General features: G+C 43.6%; 1 protein-coding gene across 1 annotated transcript in view; it reads left to right on the top strand.

Moving 5' to 3' along the window:
• Nucleotides 1-4,676: 4,676 nt before the first annotated feature.
• The window catches only part of Myt1l (myelin transcription factor 1 like), a 394,986-nt gene continuing 381,880 nt past the window's right edge, over nucleotides 4,677-17,782 (top strand). Inside the window, exon 1 of the mRNA XM_052186010.1 lies at nucleotides 4,677-5,219. The gene's annotated coding sequence lies outside the window, so the exon portion shown is untranslated. The remainder of the gene's footprint in view (nucleotides 5,220-17,782) is intronic.

The raw sequence follows: 17,782 nt of genomic DNA, 5'->3' as shown, positions 1-17,782 counted from the left end.
TTTCTCCTTTCTCAATTGATCCAAAGGATCATAGAGGATTGAATTGCCTCAGTGTAGTACACTAAGTCAATTGGTAGGAACTCTCCTTAAAGTTGTACTTCAATATTACATTTTATTTATTGTAATATTTGTTTATGCTAGACCACTACAGGGGTGTTTGTATGTTGATACACTTTTTAAAACTCTTGCTTTGACTCTCCTTCTCCTAATCAGCCATTTAAAATAAATTTTTAGCTTGAGTTTAGGGAAAATAAATTAACATTAAATATTGGTTACACAGTTCAAAGCCTCAAACTGTAAAATGTGGGCAGTCTGTGAAGACTTCTGAAATCATTTCCCTCAGAGGACTAGCAGCAGGGTGGTGGCTGGATCCACAGTGCACTCTGAAGGGCTGTGTGGCCGCCTTTTCATTTCTACCTTCAGCCTTCAGATTTGTGAATCAGATCTGTCAACTTCTGCAAATCCTCGGACAGAGAGCACAGTTGATTTCCCCCCTCCCCCCTCCCAAAGTTAATCACCCATCTTGGTTGGCTTCCTCCTTGCCTCCCTGACATTTGACTGCCGCTAATTCACTGATTAATCTCATTAATGTGATTATAGCAGGATTTGGAGCTAGCCGCCATTGTTCTGTAGACAGTGCTATTCAGGCTGAGCACTTTCCACCCCATTCAGTTTGCTGTGATTTTTCAAAGGCTGGTGGAGGGAGCCATTGTGATAGGGTTTCCTGGCCTCCTTTCAGCACCGGGAGCTGTCCGTGGCAGATAGCAATTGCTTTCAGCAGTGACATCCTTACAGGTTCACTGCCTATGTGAAACCGGCTCAGTTGCATTACCTTAATGACGGGTGCTCACTGAGGTAGAAGTCAGTCGGGTGGTGTTTATGGTCACAATTGGATGTTTTAAAGATGGTGGCAGCCCAGATCTGTAGCTGACGGTTTTTATTTTATAAAGACATTGCAGCTGCTATTGCATGCACAAGTTTATAAATATCAAACACATGAATCTGCCAAGATAACTCGTGTGCTTTGGGGCTCTAAAACTACAAACATTACTACTTTGAGAGTGGACGCTCTTTACCGCCACGTGTCCGGTCATTAATACAATATCAGTTTTGAAAAGATGAACCAGGGCAGAAAGAGTTACCCTAGGACAGAAAGTACAAATGTCAGGAACTGTTTTATGAAGTGAAACTGGCACCCAGAACTACTTGCCAATACCAGCTCCATGGGTCTGTATCTGAAGCTGAGGCCAGGGTTGAGGCCCAATAACTTGAGAATACTTATGACTAATACACAAAAATTCTTAAAGGAACAGAAGCCTACAGTTTTCCTTTGGACTATACAGTGGTAGGAGCTTGGTTTAAAAGCATGTAGTTATGGCTAGAGGGTCAGAGATCACAGATGTGGCAAACTTATTTTTTGTGCCATGTTTTCTACCCGGTTTAAATTAATTGTTAACTTTTTAAATTTTTTTCGTTTTTATTGTTACAAACTATCCCACTCTCTGATGATACCTGTTCATTTCCTTTATCAAAAATAAATGTAAATAAAAGTTATTTTGCAGTATTTTTCAAAGTTTTCTATTTGTTACCATTATACCTAGTTTTTTTTAAAAAAATAATAGATTTAAAATTTGAATATTCATTTGCATTGTTTGTTCTATGTAGAAATGCACCACACGTACCACTTTAAAAAGACAATTATATATGGGAAAATTATTTTTGCTAATAAGATAATATTTTAAATGTCATATTTGTCTAAACCAGACACCCCATGTCAGCCTGCAAGACAATCTAATTTGATGGGAGACCTGTTGTTTCAAAAATACATATGATCTTTTCTGACACAGTTTCCTTGCATTTCAGTGGCTAGATTTTAAATGACAAACAACTTGAAGTTTTAGTCACTCTTGTGCTATAAATACATACACATTATGGGACAAGAGAAAATCATGAGGTTGCTTGTCAGGGACTACTCTGCCCTGAACGTGAACACAACTGGCTGCCCATTTTCCTCAAGTGCCACGTTTTCTAATCAATAACTAGTTTTTCAAATGCATCTACTATTTGACAATAACGTCTGAAGAGTCCCTCAGCATCCTGTCCCGGACACAAGTGAGTGGCCGTGAAGGAACTGCAGGCTACTCTGATCTCAGGAAGATCACTCCAGAGCTGAGCTCACTGCAGTGTTCCTCCCTTTCCTATGTTTAAGAATCTCTTGTTTGTTTGTTTCTTTCTTTCTTTTTGAAATTTTGTAGCATCCCTTGACAAAAGTAATAGGAGGTGAACTTGAACAAAAACTTGCAAAACATTAACATGTTTCTCACTAAGTTTCATCTCCTCGGCATAAATACAGTGTCTCAACTGACATCCATCTGTAGGTATTCCAAACTAAAGACAGCTGATACCATAGACTTAAAGAATAAAGTATTGTATATGTGTTTTGTTCTGGTGTGTGTGTGTGTGTGTAGGGGTGATATCTAAATAACATATAAGGCTAATATTTTAAACAAACATTTTAAGTTGGCATATCCCATATATGAATATATTGCCTAAAACAGTCATAATTTGCACAAGTAGAAACAATGTCCATTGTGACTCAGTCTGAAGTATCTTTGTGCTCTTTTCCTTTCTCCTTCCCTCTCTCCCTGCCTCTCCTGGCCTCCTGGCCTCTCTAACTTTGCCCCTGTTTGTCTCTATGTCTCTCTCTCCTGTCTCTGTCTCCTTCATACCTGCATTGTTCTAGCATACACAATGACTTTTCTGTGAATGTTTTCACAATGAAAGTGGTCTTTTTGTTTTTTAAGCTTTGACTGCCTAATGAGCCCTCAGGGTATCTGCAGAAGTAATCAGAGATGGCAGGGAAAATATAATCCAGGTGTTAGAAAACCAGAGAGAATGCATAAGCACTTATTTATTATTTGAGAAAATACTGGCCAACATTGCTGTCTCTGGCTGCTGGGTAGGAAGGAAATGTTGTGGATGCTGCAGCTCTGGATGAAAGGAAAAGCCCCACGTGGGGATTACTGGGGGTCGGGGTAGAGAAGGGGAGGGAGGCATTCTGATGGCAGTGGACAGTGCATTGTCTATAGGAAGATGGAGGGACACTGGGTGTCCCCAGCAAACCTCCTTGTGGAGAGCTGTGGAGGTTTCCGTCAGGGCACTGGAGAGGGAGCAAGCAGTACCCTGTGTAGTAACCACGCGCCAGGCAGCTGCTCTTCAGAGGAATTACCTCTGAGAGCAAGAAGAGGGTGTTCCTGGGACCTTGGGACTGCTTTCAGTCTCCCTCAGAAACCAGTCCCCACTGTGCCTATGGAGGCCCCCAGTGGCTGAGCTGTGGGCTCTGCCTTGCACTTCTGTGCACAGGGCTGACAGTGCGGGTCCTGATGGGAGGGGTGGAGGGGATGCAAACACGGAGGGATCTGTGACCACACGTGCCTGGGGCTCTCCATGTCAGTTGAGGAGCTGCGTGAGTGAGACAGACTGCTGAGGAGGACTTGCTGATGGCCACCAGCTCATCTGCAGAGAGGTACCTCTTCCCTTTCCTTTTAAGATGACATGTGGTTGCTTATTTGCCTGGCTGGTGCTTCCACCTCCTCTGAGTGATTTCCGAGAGTCTCTTAAGTAGTTTCCACAGCCATTTCTCCACTTGCCTGGCCACTGTCCACTCTTGTTTGGTGACACACTGTGACAGGACAGCATGATTTGGGGTACAGAGGGCCACTGATGGATTCTCTTGGCTACGGCTGCCCCTCAGCCCCTCAGATGAACATGCCTGTGGGTAGCTGGTCTGCAGTCTCGCAGAGTTGCTCTCATCAGGAGTCTGGAGAGTCAAAGCTAGCTTCCAGGAGAGGGGAGGTACCTTTATGATTTAGTGTGCTCTACTAAGAGACTGGTGAGGGAAGGGGACAGCTACTACCACAGAAAAGCATTTGTTGCTTGCCCTAAGAGGCTATTTATAAAATCAGCACCTGGGGGAGGGCAACAAAACAAAAAAAAAAACCAACCAACCAAACAAACAAACAACCCCAAATGGTACAGAAAGTCATATAACTATGTTCTCTTTTGTGTTTTTGGCATCTTACTGGGTCTGTTCTTTTTTAAAATAACCCTTTTCTGTTCTCTCTTTTTCAAATGCTGGTATCATGAGCTGGTAATGCTAAAAGTTACTCAGAATAGTTCTGCCTCTTGTTTTAAAGGAAAATGATAAAAGGAGCTTGTGCGGGATGGGGATGGGATACTGTAGTGTGGCTGTCAAGCCAGGGAGATGGTGGGAACACTTCAGTTAACTCTCTGGTGCCCGGTTTCCAGTCTTAAGAACTGCCAGGCGAGGACCGGATACCTTTTTGTTCTGTTCTGATGAGTAGCTGTAATTTCAGTGAGAACACCAAGGTTCTGCTGACTTTGGTGAGGTTTCTTGGACCACTATATGCATTTACCATAACGTCAGCGATAGGGGAGATTTTCTGAGATACATCACCTAGCCGGTAGCAGCCAACAGTAAGCCTGCGTATTTACAGTTCTCATCTATTACATTAAATACAGCACTGCACATCACACACTCCGCTCTAGAGATTTAGAGGCCTGTGGGTACAGTGTAGGAAGCACACAGCACACATCCCAATCTTGCCTGACTGCTGAAAGCCTAGTAAACAGGAAGGCTAGAAATTACTGGTTTTAACTCACAGCTGTTAGGTTGAGAAACGTCTAGATCAGTGATGAAGTTAGGGCTTGAGGAAATGGCTGCGTTTTGTATTGCTTAAAGGACAGCAGCCAGCCCGAGCAGGGTAAGTCAGCAGGATGCTCCCGGTGTGCCTCTGCGGCAGCGATGTGGTCTCTAAGGAAACCTGTGCCTGATGCTCGCAGCCTGGGCAGTGCTGGCGGCCCAGGGCCGTCTGTCTGCTGCCTGCTGATGGAGGCTGCGCCGCATCCACCAGGCAGGGCTCTGCACGCATGCCCGTCTTCCCCGGCGTTTAGTGGTGTCAACTTATTAATTTCCATCTTCGACTTCAGGCCTGTTAGTTTCCTGTCTGAAAGCATTATTACTTTTGTCCATGTGGCAAAATAATTAGCATACAGATGAGAAGTGGCCCCGTGTCTGCGCGCCGATAGAGAGAAGATGTGCGGTTCGAAGTTGATTGGATGAATGGAGAACAAATGGTGGGCGTTCAAAAGCATTAGAAGAGTTTTGTAGTCGCGGAGCAGGCTGGAGAATTTTCTGGGTGAGTCCCTAAGATGGAAGGCAGGGGTGGCTGCCGTGGGAACAATTGCTTGTCAGAGACTGGCTTAGCTGAAGGTGCCGAGAGGGACTGCAGGCGCAGAAAATCCATTCTTCAGGTTTCTCTTTGAAATACCCTCCAGGTAAATGTGTCCTGTTGTTTCTTGAGGCCGTGGCTGCGCTTCCCAAAGTGGAGCAAAGTTCAACTCTTAAGGGCAGTAACAAAAGAATAGTCTTTTGCTGGTGCTCGGGTGGCCTCTTCATCCATCTTCCATGCATAAGTGTGAAGTGAAAATTAACTGTTTAGAGATTAGTGTTTTCAGAAATTTACAGCAGCCATTATTCAACGTGTTTAATTAATATTTTCTGGGACAGTGTATGGAGACCAGCAAAATTAGCAAATGTTGTTTAGATGAAAGCCAGACATAATTAGTTTTGACTAGTATGTATTTTTCTTAGCTGGAAGGAGATTTTAGCTCATTTAACCAGTTACTTATTGGGGACAGTGGAAACTGAACTGATGGGGTTTTTTTGTAGGTCTGTAGGATGCACAGAGGGCAAATGTTAAATGAGTACAATCGTTGATACTGAGTTCTTTTGAGGGAAAAAATGAGTTGTTTTTTTTTCAAATCAGTTTTCTGAGTTCATAAGTAATAACGAAGCTTCCTGCAGCCTTGAGTTTCTATTGCCAACAGTGGCATACATTTCTTATATAATTCTGGGACTAGCAGGCTGGAGCATGGGTGTTTCAAAATTCAGTTCAAGATGCTTCTGGGGAGAGTCACTGATGAACAGTCCTTTCCTGTCTTAAGGATTCCTACCCTCCTTAGAGGGAAAGGGCTGCGTCTTAACTGACCTAATTATTTAGTTTGTTTTTAAAGTTAAACTTCAATAAACACCACAGCCTCTTGACTGCATCTCTGTCGTTTCTTGGATGTTCTTGGGCATGCCATGCTTTCGTTTTGAATTTTTTTAAAGCCTTTTCAAAGTGTTGCAGTACTTTAGAAATGACAGTGAATATGTGACAGAAATATAACTTGTGTTTGTGTGTGTGTGTGGGGGGGGTGTTGTTGATGAGCCGGTGTGATTTGTTCTGTTTCAGAAAGGGTCCCTTTATAAAATTAAAAACAATAAATGCCTTCAGTGAATCCAAAGCCTCAGGTGTGACACTCTGGGAACAAGCTTGCCCCTGGTATATGTAGAACTTGCCTGATTATTTTCCTGCTTAAATTGCAAGTTTCTGAATATTCACATTAAGATGCATTTTTTTCCGTAATAGGGAAAAATCTCAATTATTCTATAAGTGCATACAAAATGTTGCTTCTATTGCATTTAAGAAATTAGCTAGTAAGCTAGAATGTGGGGGAAAAACAACTCAGGTTTTAAATGTCTAGCCTAAAGTAATGAATACCCAAGAGTTCTCTCTCTCTCTCTCTCTCTCTCTCTCTCTCTCTCTCTCTCTCTCTCTCTCTCTCTCTCTCTCTCTCTTTCCTCTGAACTCCTACCTAGAGGGAGGCTGTGCCGCACTCTTCTCTCCCATGCCAGTTCCATTATAGAGTTGGGTCTATCTTTGTGAGCAGAATAACTCTCTTGTTTTCTGATGGGCTATAACTTTCCTGGAACAGACATTACCCTTTCCTTTTACCTTCTGCTTGGCCATTTAGAAGAAGGGAAGCCCTTGAATGTCATTTACCCAGGAGGCTTCCTTTGTGCCTGGCTGCCTCTCACAGGTGAAGTCCATTTTTTTTTTTCAAAAGGGCCACAATTATGTCACAGGAGTTTCCACTTGAGGGAGTTACTTTTGCCGCTTGTAGTTCTGTCTGTTTTCAAGGCTCCTTGTAGTTAGTAAGAGCTTGATCCAAAGACAATGAACTATCTCTGAGCTGGAAGTATGTTCACATGAGCCAGCCTGAAAATGTGATTTCTAAGGGGACTTTTAATTTTTATTTTTTAACTTTTTCTCTGAGGTTGAATATCAACCTTAGAAGAGATTACAACCTTCCGTAGCTAAATCATGTAATTCATCCATGAGATTCCAAATGCCTTGGCTGTTCTGTGGGCAGTGGCCCCACTGGGAGATCTGCATCCTAGGAACTCTGCCCTGTGCCACGTGTGCTGCTTATGAATAGAAAAGAAAAATATCAACAGTTTTCTTCCAAAATGTCACTTGAACTTATTTCCTTTACAGTTCTGTGCTGCTGTGTGTTCTCACACAGTAAAGGGAATGTACTGAGCTCTCCCATGGTTTTTAAAGTGTAACACATGTGTATTTTTAAAGTTGCTGTGGTAAAGGTGTTGTGTATAGGCTGGAATACTTGAGTCATTGGGTTAATAGATGCACCATGTAAACCTGCCTTAGATGTATGTGTGTACTCATTAATATAGTTGTAAGAACTTTGTAACTCAATATTGTAAACTGACTGCTTCCTACTGAAATTCGATGGCTTATGCACCACACTCCCTCAAAGTGCCTTGAGAAAATCACCCCAATTGAGCATTTGCTTCAGATGTTTTCAGGTGCAGTGTCAAGCTTGGAACTTTAAATCAAACAACTCAGGAATGAATAATTTATGGGGGAGGGTGCTTCTTTTAGTCTGTCGACAAGGATTTTCACTGTAGGATTTCCAGCTCCAACATGGCCTTGAGAAGCACCTCAGCCATTGTCTAAACTGAACCTTAGTGTGTTCTAATCTGCACTCACAGAGGGTCTTCACAGAAGTTAGCATCCACGGTTCAGTTTCTGGGGCTCCTACCTCCCTGAATCGTATAGGTGGGGGACAGTTCTCAGAGACTGACTGTAAATTTGGTGCGGTAGCCTCTCCCTGGTCCTCTTATTCCCCTAGCCAGTGCCATCTGAGCAAAAGCTGAATGCACAGCACACTGTCGCCATGAAACAATGCTAGCCAGACTGGTGGTGGAAATAATCCAGTCTGCAGGGCACCCCATAGAGAGCCATCAAACCGAGTCTGCTCTGGAGCTGTCTATGAGAGTGTGAACATTCAGAAATCAATGCTGCATCTGCTGGTGGACCCTCTGGTTCCCTGAAACCCCCACCTGCCTAATGCATCTGGGCAAGAGCTTTCAGAAGCCAGCTTCCTTCAGGATAAATTTAATACGCCTTGAGGGCCAGGCACAAGCAAATTGATTCTATCTCTGCAGCAGGAACACTCATAAACATCTGTAAAGATACAGATTCCCAGTAACTCCAGGATGAGAGGATGCTATTTTGTGAAATATTCTAAGCCTCCTCCCTTCATACCTCATGCCAGCATGGCATTTTTTAATTAGGAAGTTGATTAAAAAGGGCACGGCAGACCAGGATGTATGGTCCTTTGGCTTTTGTCCAGCTGTTTGTTGATGGAATGGTGGAGGGCATTGCTCATCACCGTTTCAGGAAAGAGAGAGAATCGGAATTGTTACAGGGCAGAGGGGTGGTAAGAATGAAGGCAGTTGGTTGTGGCTTCCTCTGTGCAAAGCTTTCCTGCAGACAGACTCGCCAGCTTCCTCCATGACCCAGGTCACGTGCGCTTTGCAGATACCTGGGAACGCCGGGCAGCTCTGTGTATTACACTGAGGAATTCTGGGCTTCTGGCTTTCCAGTAGTCAATAGGAAAAGTCATAATCATTTGCATTTTCTGGATGGACGTCTCTTTTGGCCACATTTCCTGTAGACTGCCGTCACCAGTGATAGCTCTTCTGATCTCTATAATGCAGCACTCTTAACCTCAATAGGAACTGGTTTTGTTTTGGCTATTTTTTCCCCTTCTTTCAAAAGAAATCCTTTTCTTTATAGGATCTTTTTTAGAGCTTGAAGTGTATTATCACAGGAATAAAATTTTATGTCTACTTGTAGTATTCCCATGGCTAATGTGGTGTGAATAAGTACCCTGTTATGAATTTAACCCTGTCCACCCTTCTCATTGTTTGAGCACTTCCTGAGATCAAGTGTGCCTAGGAAAGTAGAAACAGATCAGCAGCTAGGACTGACACTGAGACCCCCCCCCCCCAAGCTAAGGGAGAGGCTCTGAGGGCTTTCATATGACCTCGGGGGAGCTGCTCAAGGCTCAAGACAGGGGACATGGGGAGATGTCTTCAGTCCAGTGGGACTGATCAGCTGATTGGCAGCGAGCCTGTCTTTTGTTCTCCTCCCCCTGAAACTCGGTGCAAGTTTGCTAATTATTTTTAGATTCTGTGTTTTAGGAAAGTTCAGCGATAGATCTCTAGTAGTCAGCAGCCATGGTGGGCCTCCCTCTCGATTTTAGCCTTTTCTGCTAGCAACAATGGCACTGTCAACGCTAACGATGAAGACTGGTTTCCTTAAAGTCAGTTTTTCCCTCCATCCTTTGCCACTGATGGAATATCTATGCAGTGTGCACATCTTGAATTCCTACTGTGTGCAGAGCCAAAAGAGGGAACCATCTTGCAGGTAGTCAGGACCTAAGTATTTATCTGTCTGTCTGCCCATCTGCTGACAAAAGGTAATGATAATGCCTGCAGGGCAACTTTTCCTTTAATAGACTTAGGAATAGATTTTTGCTTTTCTAACCTAAGCAGAGTGAACTGAATCTCTTGTTTCCTCTTTCTGGGTGATAAATACTCAGGCGATCTTCCTGAATATTAGCATAATTGCACAGCATTGTGTAACTGTTTCTGTATGAATTACATATGTTAGTATATGCCCTTCTCTTAAAAGCTAATAATAAAAGTTCAGATATTTTGGGGGACTCTGGATAGCTGGTCTTCTTTCCTCTGGGGTTCCTCATACTTGGGGGTATAGAGTCAAGCCTTTTCTCATTTGAGAATATGAGATAGTAAACATTGGTAAATGTCAGATGTCTTCTTCTCAGTTCCTGGACATTTCGAGGCTGTGAGTAGCAGGGATCAGCAACAACAGTTTTGAGTGGGGTGTGGTCAAGGCCTGTTCTGCTAACTGAAGCCAGCCTTCCAGCAGACAGATCTCTGAGCTATCTAGCATCTCTGTTAGATGTACAATATGAGCTGTCCTGACACTGTGTAGCCAGCCGAAGAGCCATTGGCTACAGAAGCCTTTGGCAGCAGAAGGAGGAGAATTCAAATGAGAAGCGGGTGAGGCTTTTAAATATTCTGAGAGGAGCTGCCACCTTGCCACCTAGCAAACTCCACTGGACAAACCTGTAGGTGCAGAATTAAAATCCTGCCATTCAGTTCTCTAACATACAAGTGTTGTTGGAGTTAGATTGTTATATTCTTTCAGAGTATGAAAGACAAGGGGTGTAGGGATTGGAAAGCCACATAGCTTTGCTTAAAGATGGAATCAATTGCTAAAACAAGAGGTATGGGTAGCTGACAGAAATCCTAACTACATGCTTCAGTAGATTCCAGACTCATTTCTGCTAGTCCTTTGTTTTACATGGGATGTCTGACTCTGAATTAAAATTCAAGAAATTCCCCCATTAAACTCTTCGGAGCCTCCCAGAGATGTGATTCTGTGATTCTGAGAGAAGTCATGGAGGCCTTGTTGCCCAAATATTCCTTGGCTAATTTGTTGTTACTGGGATATTGTTAGCTCCAAAACAACCCTTCTCCCTCAGAGACCCACGGTGCACGCCAAGCTGTGTCATGTCAGTCCCCCAGGGACGCGTTGGCACACCTGTTTACAAACGGGCTGGGCCACCTGTTCCTCCAGCTTCAGAGTTAATGATCAGAACAGGGTCTGATCACCAGGATCACGTGAGAGGTAGAGAGCCACTGTGAGACAGCAGGACGCCTCTAACACGTAATGTGAATAGATGCCTAGTCAGTTCTGCGTAAGTTAGAATATATACTCAACCTGTAAATCACAGCCGGAATGACAAACATCAGCAAGCCAGAGACTAGATGTGATGTGAAGTGTGTGTTAGACAGGGTTCAGCCAATGAAATCTCACCATTGCATAATTTGCATTTTTAAAATGAAGCAAATGCAGACAAAAGTTTCCTTTCATTGTAGAGATGTTGCTGACGTGGAAGATGCTTGGGCCATAAGCTCCAGAAAATGACAGTATCAATAGATATAATACCCCGAAAGGGAGCATGTTTTAGGGCCTTATCTCCAGACAAAGAACTATAGGCAGCCAATGTTTGCTTGGAGAGGAAAAATTAAGCCTTTCCCAGGGATGATCCTCCTTACTGGCTGTCCAGCAGACTAGTCATCCCTGAAACCATACACACACAAGTGACAAAAACTGACTCAGAAGGATGTATTTATTTATTTGTGATAATAGTAATGTATTAATTTATGTATGTAACAATAATAATCAAAGAAAAAAGAGGCTACGACTTTAAGATCAAGGGGCACATTGAGGGGCTGGAGGAAGGAAAGAGAAGGGAGAAGTGATATAATTACATTTTAATTAAAGTGAACTTTTTTAAAAAGGTCTCTAGTAAAACAAACAAACAATAATATCCTTACCAAATTCCAGAGCTCTGTCTATCTCCAGTGTGGGCTTATCTTTCACTTCCTCTTATAACTAGGGAACATGCAGCTGGGGCCACATACTGCCAGCACCTGCAAGGTTTTTTTGTTTGTTTGTTTTTTTTGTTTTGTTTTTTGTTTGTTTTTGTTTTTTGGCTTCTTCATATAGTCCTAGCTGCTTCTGCCCATTTATCAAAGGACAGGTAAGACCTAGAATGTATTTAAATATTTTTCCTTAGTGAATTCTTTGGTCCTTACGGAGAGTCAGAGCATCACCAGGGCCTGGCTTGGTTCGATCAGCTTGACTATGTGTGCATTGTAAGTTTCCAGCTAATTCTTTGGGACGTCCGAAATGACTCATTAATGTCTTGATTATTTTTCTATGAGCTTCTACCGAAAGGCATTTCCACCAAGGACCAAACAGGTCGCCATCCTTTCCGGTTTTATTTGGTTCCGTGTCCCTTTTCTTTTTAAAGTGAAATTTCCATTTGTAGCTCACCTTGGCATGACCTGGAGCCCATTTGGAAGGTGCTGTCTGGAAGGCAGTGTGTTGTAGTCTGACTTTCCACAAGACTTGGTGACTTTGAACACATAAGTTCAGCTGCCACCTATTTGCATACTGTTTCAGAGGAGAAAACGGAATCCACTACTTCTCAAATCTCCTTTTTATCCCCACTGCTTGAAAGGAGAGGAGAGGAGTGGGGTACTCTCACCAAATATCTTTTTTTTTTTTTTTGATTTGGTGTTTTCAGAGACAGGGTTTCTCTGTACAGTCCCTGGCTGTCCTGGAACTCACTCTGTAGACCAGGCTGGCCTCGAACTCAGAAATCTACCTGCCTCTTCCTCCCAAGTGCTGGGATTACAGGCGTGCACCACCACCACCTGGCTCACCAAATATCTTGATGGTGATGGCCCAACACAGCCTCATAGAGGTCATGGAAATGACATGCTATTCACAAAACCCAATGCCTTTTGGTAATGTAGAAAAATCACCCCACGCAACTCATGCCTGTGCCTAAGCATTAACTTTGTCTTACACTTCCTTTGTTAATTTTATCTATCTTATGCCTTTGACTTGAAATAAAGCCACACTTTTGACAAACGTTCTTTTATAACAACTGTAGGTGGACAGGCCCTCTGACAGAAATCATAGGCACACACTGGGATGGCTCTGAGGTCACCTCTTGGTTTCTCTCAGCTCCATGACTCCCTTGGGTCTTCTTTATCGTAAAACAGGCAAGTGAAGTTATTGGTTTGTACTTAAAGCGTCCTGCATCTTTGTGGCTTACCATTCTGTTCAGAGGCAGCATTAAGGGTATGCCCGGGTTCAAGGGGAACACATTTTTAGTAGCTAAAATCTATTACACAACCCATGGCCTCATTCTGGTAGCCTAGAGTAGAAGGTACAAAAAATTACAAGCAAGAACCTGTGGTTTCAAATAAACACCCCCACTTACCACTGCATCCAATGTCCTGTTCAGCCATAGCTCAAGTGGGCCAGGGATACAGAGTACCCCAGTGGAACAGAAGGTGTGGTGCTTGTGGTGGGGAAGGACATAGGATAAGGAAGTTAGACCCTGGAAGAAGTAGAAAGCCTTTACTTCACCCCAGGATTTGAGCCTTCTCAGTAGAGTCATGGAACCTTTCTAGGACACTGTTATTGGTAGCTTTTTAAATAAAATTGAAATAAAGAGAGGGGGACTGCACATGGCCAGATAAAGGCAAAAGGCCTTGGTATTTCCAGATAGAAATAAGTCACTGTATATTTTACAGTCCTTGAAGACAGGAGGTTGAATGTTTCTGTCAGAAAGAAGGGTTTGACATCAGAGGACCAGCTCCTATGTGGACTCTATTCAGTGAATGCATGCCCATAAATGTCACATGCCACGTGTATGTGTATGTTTATGTATCAATTTTAAATTGGGAGGCTTTTAAGAATACATGTCCAATTTAATAAAATCATCTAACCTTTCAAAAAGTCAAAAGATGTCACAGGAAACTTCCCTCTGCATATTGGGAAACAAATATCATGGTAGAAGGGATGAGAAAATATGCAAAAGGAGTGTGACCCAGTATGTATGGGGTGGGTGTGGTGTGGGGGGAGGGATGGTAGGAAAAGACTAACCACTCTCAGAAGTTACTCATCTATTGAGATCAAATAGCAAAGGTAAAATTTGCCATAAAAATGTGTGCAAGATAGGCATTTTCCACTTGTTTCAGTTCTGGTTTAAAATGGGACCAAGTAGGATCGAAAGTTGCGTACAGTTGCACGACAAGGACCCATATTTTCTGACTCCCGTTCCAGCCAGGTATATATCAAGGTAAGAAGCCGATGAAAGGGGACTCTTAGGAAAACAGCTGTGGGCAAAAAGAACCCATTCAGAATGTTGCTAGCAAATACATTACACTGAAGGCTTCTGGGGTCTTACATAAAGGCAGCAAGAATCTGCAGAATTACTGAATTCTATCAGATACGTAATCACACAACCATAGGCATACTTGATGCCTGCTTCCTCTCTAAAAGTCTCTTCTACCTAAACATATGACAACCTATATTTATTGTTTCTGCATTATTTTTTTTTATTAACTACATAGTCAACAAAATGAGTGAATCTTAATTTTGCAGTCCTCATTAGTAAACTTCCTATTGTTTCTTGTAAGTCAACTGGAAACATTTTTGAAGATTTATTTTCATTTTATATATAGTGTGTCTGCATGTGTGTATATGTACCACCGGCATACCTAGTACTTGCAAAGACCAGATCAGAACGTTAGATTATCTGGAGATGGAGAAGCAGATGGTGGTGAGCCTCCTTGTAGGTGCGAGGAGTTGATCCTGGATTCTGTCTGAGAGCAGCGAGTCCTCTTAACTGCTGAGCCATCTTTCCAAAAGCTAGGCCATCTCTCCAGCTCTTGAGCTGGAAATTTTAAAGAAAAAAATAATGGAAATGGGGAGAGGAGATAGCTTAGTCAGTAAAGTGCCGGAAAGACTGAGGATAGAAATCTGGATTCTCCAGCACTCATACAAAGCTGAGCATGGTGGATGTGTCTCAGACACAGAAGAATCCCTGGGGCTGACTGGTCAGCCCTTCTATTCAGTCAATGAGCCCCAGACCCAGTGAGAGACCCTGCCTCAAAAATTAAGGAGCAAAGCACTTAATTTAAGGAATACACTTATCATTCCTCTCAGGCCTTTATGTGCATGTACACTAATATGCACACACAGCAGCATGCACCCACACGCAATATGATTTACAAAATGAAGCAAATCATGGACGTAAGTTGTTTTCCTCTGCTCTGCCAATCTCTATGTGTATCTGTGACTTCTCTTCATAGAGGCATGTTAGAAAGATCTGTTTTTAACAATGCTAATAGCAGAGCAACAACAGAGTCCCGGCATCCCTTGCCAACTGAGGCATAGGTAGGTGAGCTGTTCAGGGCATATTTCAAAACAGTTCTCAGCTTAGAAAGACTTCCTGATTTCAAACTAAGATCAGCTTTACACGTGGCTTCCAGAATAATGACTCCGTGAGTAGCAGTATCCATGCATACTTGTTCAATATTTTCAGGGTCGGACCACAGCTGTGGAAGCAGCTCCACAGTATCTGATCATCAGGCATATCCTCGCCAAGTCTCCCATGGAAGCATCAGGCATGGCTTTCTTCCTTCCTCTTTATACGCTCACAACTTCCTAAAAATAATAGTTATTTGGCTAAGAATCTTGGTGTCGGACTATCATCCCAGTTACTCTACTAGGGAGACTGACAGCTCAGTATCACGAGTTCAAGACCAACTTGGCAACTTAGTAAAACCCTGCCTTAAAATAAAACCTAAGAAAGAAGATGGAGAGGTAGCTCAGTGGTGGAATATCTGCCGGTGTCTGTGTGAGACTCTGGACTTGGTCTCAGCACTTCACACAAAATTAAAGGTTCTTAGACCTGTTGACATAGCCTTCTCCAGAAGGTCTAAGTTATCTGCTTTCAGATCTTGCTTAATGTAACCAGGTATCCCCTGGACCAGGCACTGGGCCCTCTGCAGGGCCTCCTAAGTAAGCTGCCACTGTGCGTCAGCTCAGTGTGGTTCAGATGGACAAGATGGGGAGAGCTTGTAGGGTTCTTTGCCTAACTCGAGTTCTAATGTTTTGTTTTCCTATCAGATAAGTGCCTCTCCCAGAAAGTGATGTATCATGAGCATAGGGTGTATACATGTTGTGGGGAGGCAGACATGCTGAATGTACGTACGTACGTGCATAGGGTGTATACATGTTGTGGGGAGGCAGACATGCTGAATGTACGTACATACGTGCATAGGGTGTATACATGTTGTGGGGGGGCAGACATGCTGAATGTATGTACATACGTGCATAGGGTGTATACATGTTGTGGGGTGCATGCATGCTGAATGTACGTATGTATGTGCATAGGGTGTATACATGTTGTGGGGGGCAGGCATGCTGAATGTATGTATGTACGTGTATAGGGTGTATACATGTTGTGGGGGGGCAGACATGCTGAATGTATGTATGTACGTGCATAGGGTGTATACATGTTGTGGGGGGGCAGACATGCTGAATGTATGTATGTGCATAGGGTGTATACATGTTGTGGGGGGGCAGGCATGCTGAATGTATGTATGTGCATAGGGTGTATACATGTTGTGGGGGGGCAGGCATGCTGAATGTACGTATGTACATAGGGTGTATACATGTTGTGGGAGGGCAGGCATGCTGAATGTACATACGTACGTGCATAGGGTGTATACATGTTGTGGGGGCAGACATGCTGAATGTATGTACATACGTGCATAGGGTGTATACATGTTGTGGGGGGCAGGCATGCTGAATGTACATACGTACGTGCATAGGGTGTATACATGTTGTGGGGGGGCAGACATGCTGAATGTATGTACGTACGTGCATAGAGTGTATACATGTTGTGGGGGGCAGGCATGCTGAATGTACATACGTACGTGCATAGGGTGTATACATGTTGTGGGGGGCAGGCATGCTGAATGTATGTATGTGCATAGGGTGTATACATGTTGTGGGGTGCATGCATGCTGAATGTACGTATGTACGTGCATAGGGTGTATACATGTTGTGGGGGGGCAGGCATGCTGAATGTATGTATGTGCATAGGGTGTATACATGTTGTGGGGGGGCAGGCATGCTGAATGTATGTATGTGCATAGGGTGTATACATGTTGTGGGGTGCATGCATGCTGAATGTACGTATGTACGTGCATAGGGTGTATACATGTTGTGGGGGGGCAGACATGCTGAATGTATGTATGTGCATAGGGTGTATACATGTTGTGGGGGGCAGACATGCTGAATGTATGTATGTGCATAGGGTGTATACATGTTGTGGGGGGCAGGCATGCTGAATGTATGTATGTGCATAGGGTGTATACATGTTGTGGGGGGACAGGCATGCTGAATGTGTGCGCATTCTCTTCAGGTTCCAAGCTCATGGCCGCTCCCATTCCTCTCCCCTGTTCCTTGGATCCTAAGTCACCTCCAAGTTGAACTTGTTGAGATTCAGTCATTATTTGCAAATATCAGCCACTCACCATGTCTCCTCTGACTGACTCAGTACTGAGTACTGAGTACTGACCTCATGGCCTTTTCTGCAAAACCTGCTCTCTTTCCTGTCTTCTTCCTCTTCGCCATCTACTTCTGGCTAGAGCCTCTCCTTATTCCCAGGCATTAATGTCGCACTTTCTACCTATCTGCCCCACACCTATCACAGGTTAGACAGAGAAAGTATATCACACACACACACACACACACACACACACACACACCTGCAAGCAGCAAGAATTCTCAGTGATATTGTATATGCCACAGCCTCACAGGAGGATATGTGAGCGGGACCAGACCCAAGTGGAAGCAGGCTGTAGAGTAGCAAGGGGGCTCACGTGTCTCTGACCCCTTTGCTTCCCATTAGACTTTTTCTTTGGATGGGTTCCTTTCCAAACCAGGCTGCAGGCTCTTCTCCATTGGCCCCCACTTTAAGATTGCTCCCTTCCCCCAGCAGTACTGTTCTGTACAAGGATCCTGCAGCCTTGTATCTGACACTAAGGAGCTAAAAGGCGGGCCTTACTATGATAAGGAAACACATTTGGAATCTAACC

Source organism: Apodemus sylvaticus, chromosome 6 (genome assembly GCF_947179515.1).
Source record: "Apodemus sylvaticus chromosome 6, mApoSyl1.1, whole genome shotgun sequence".
Lineage (NCBI taxonomy): Eukaryota > Metazoa > Chordata > Mammalia > Rodentia > Muridae > Apodemus > Apodemus sylvaticus.
The sequence above is the reverse complement of the archived record's forward strand: the minus strand, read 5'-3'. Positions and strand labels throughout refer to the sequence as shown.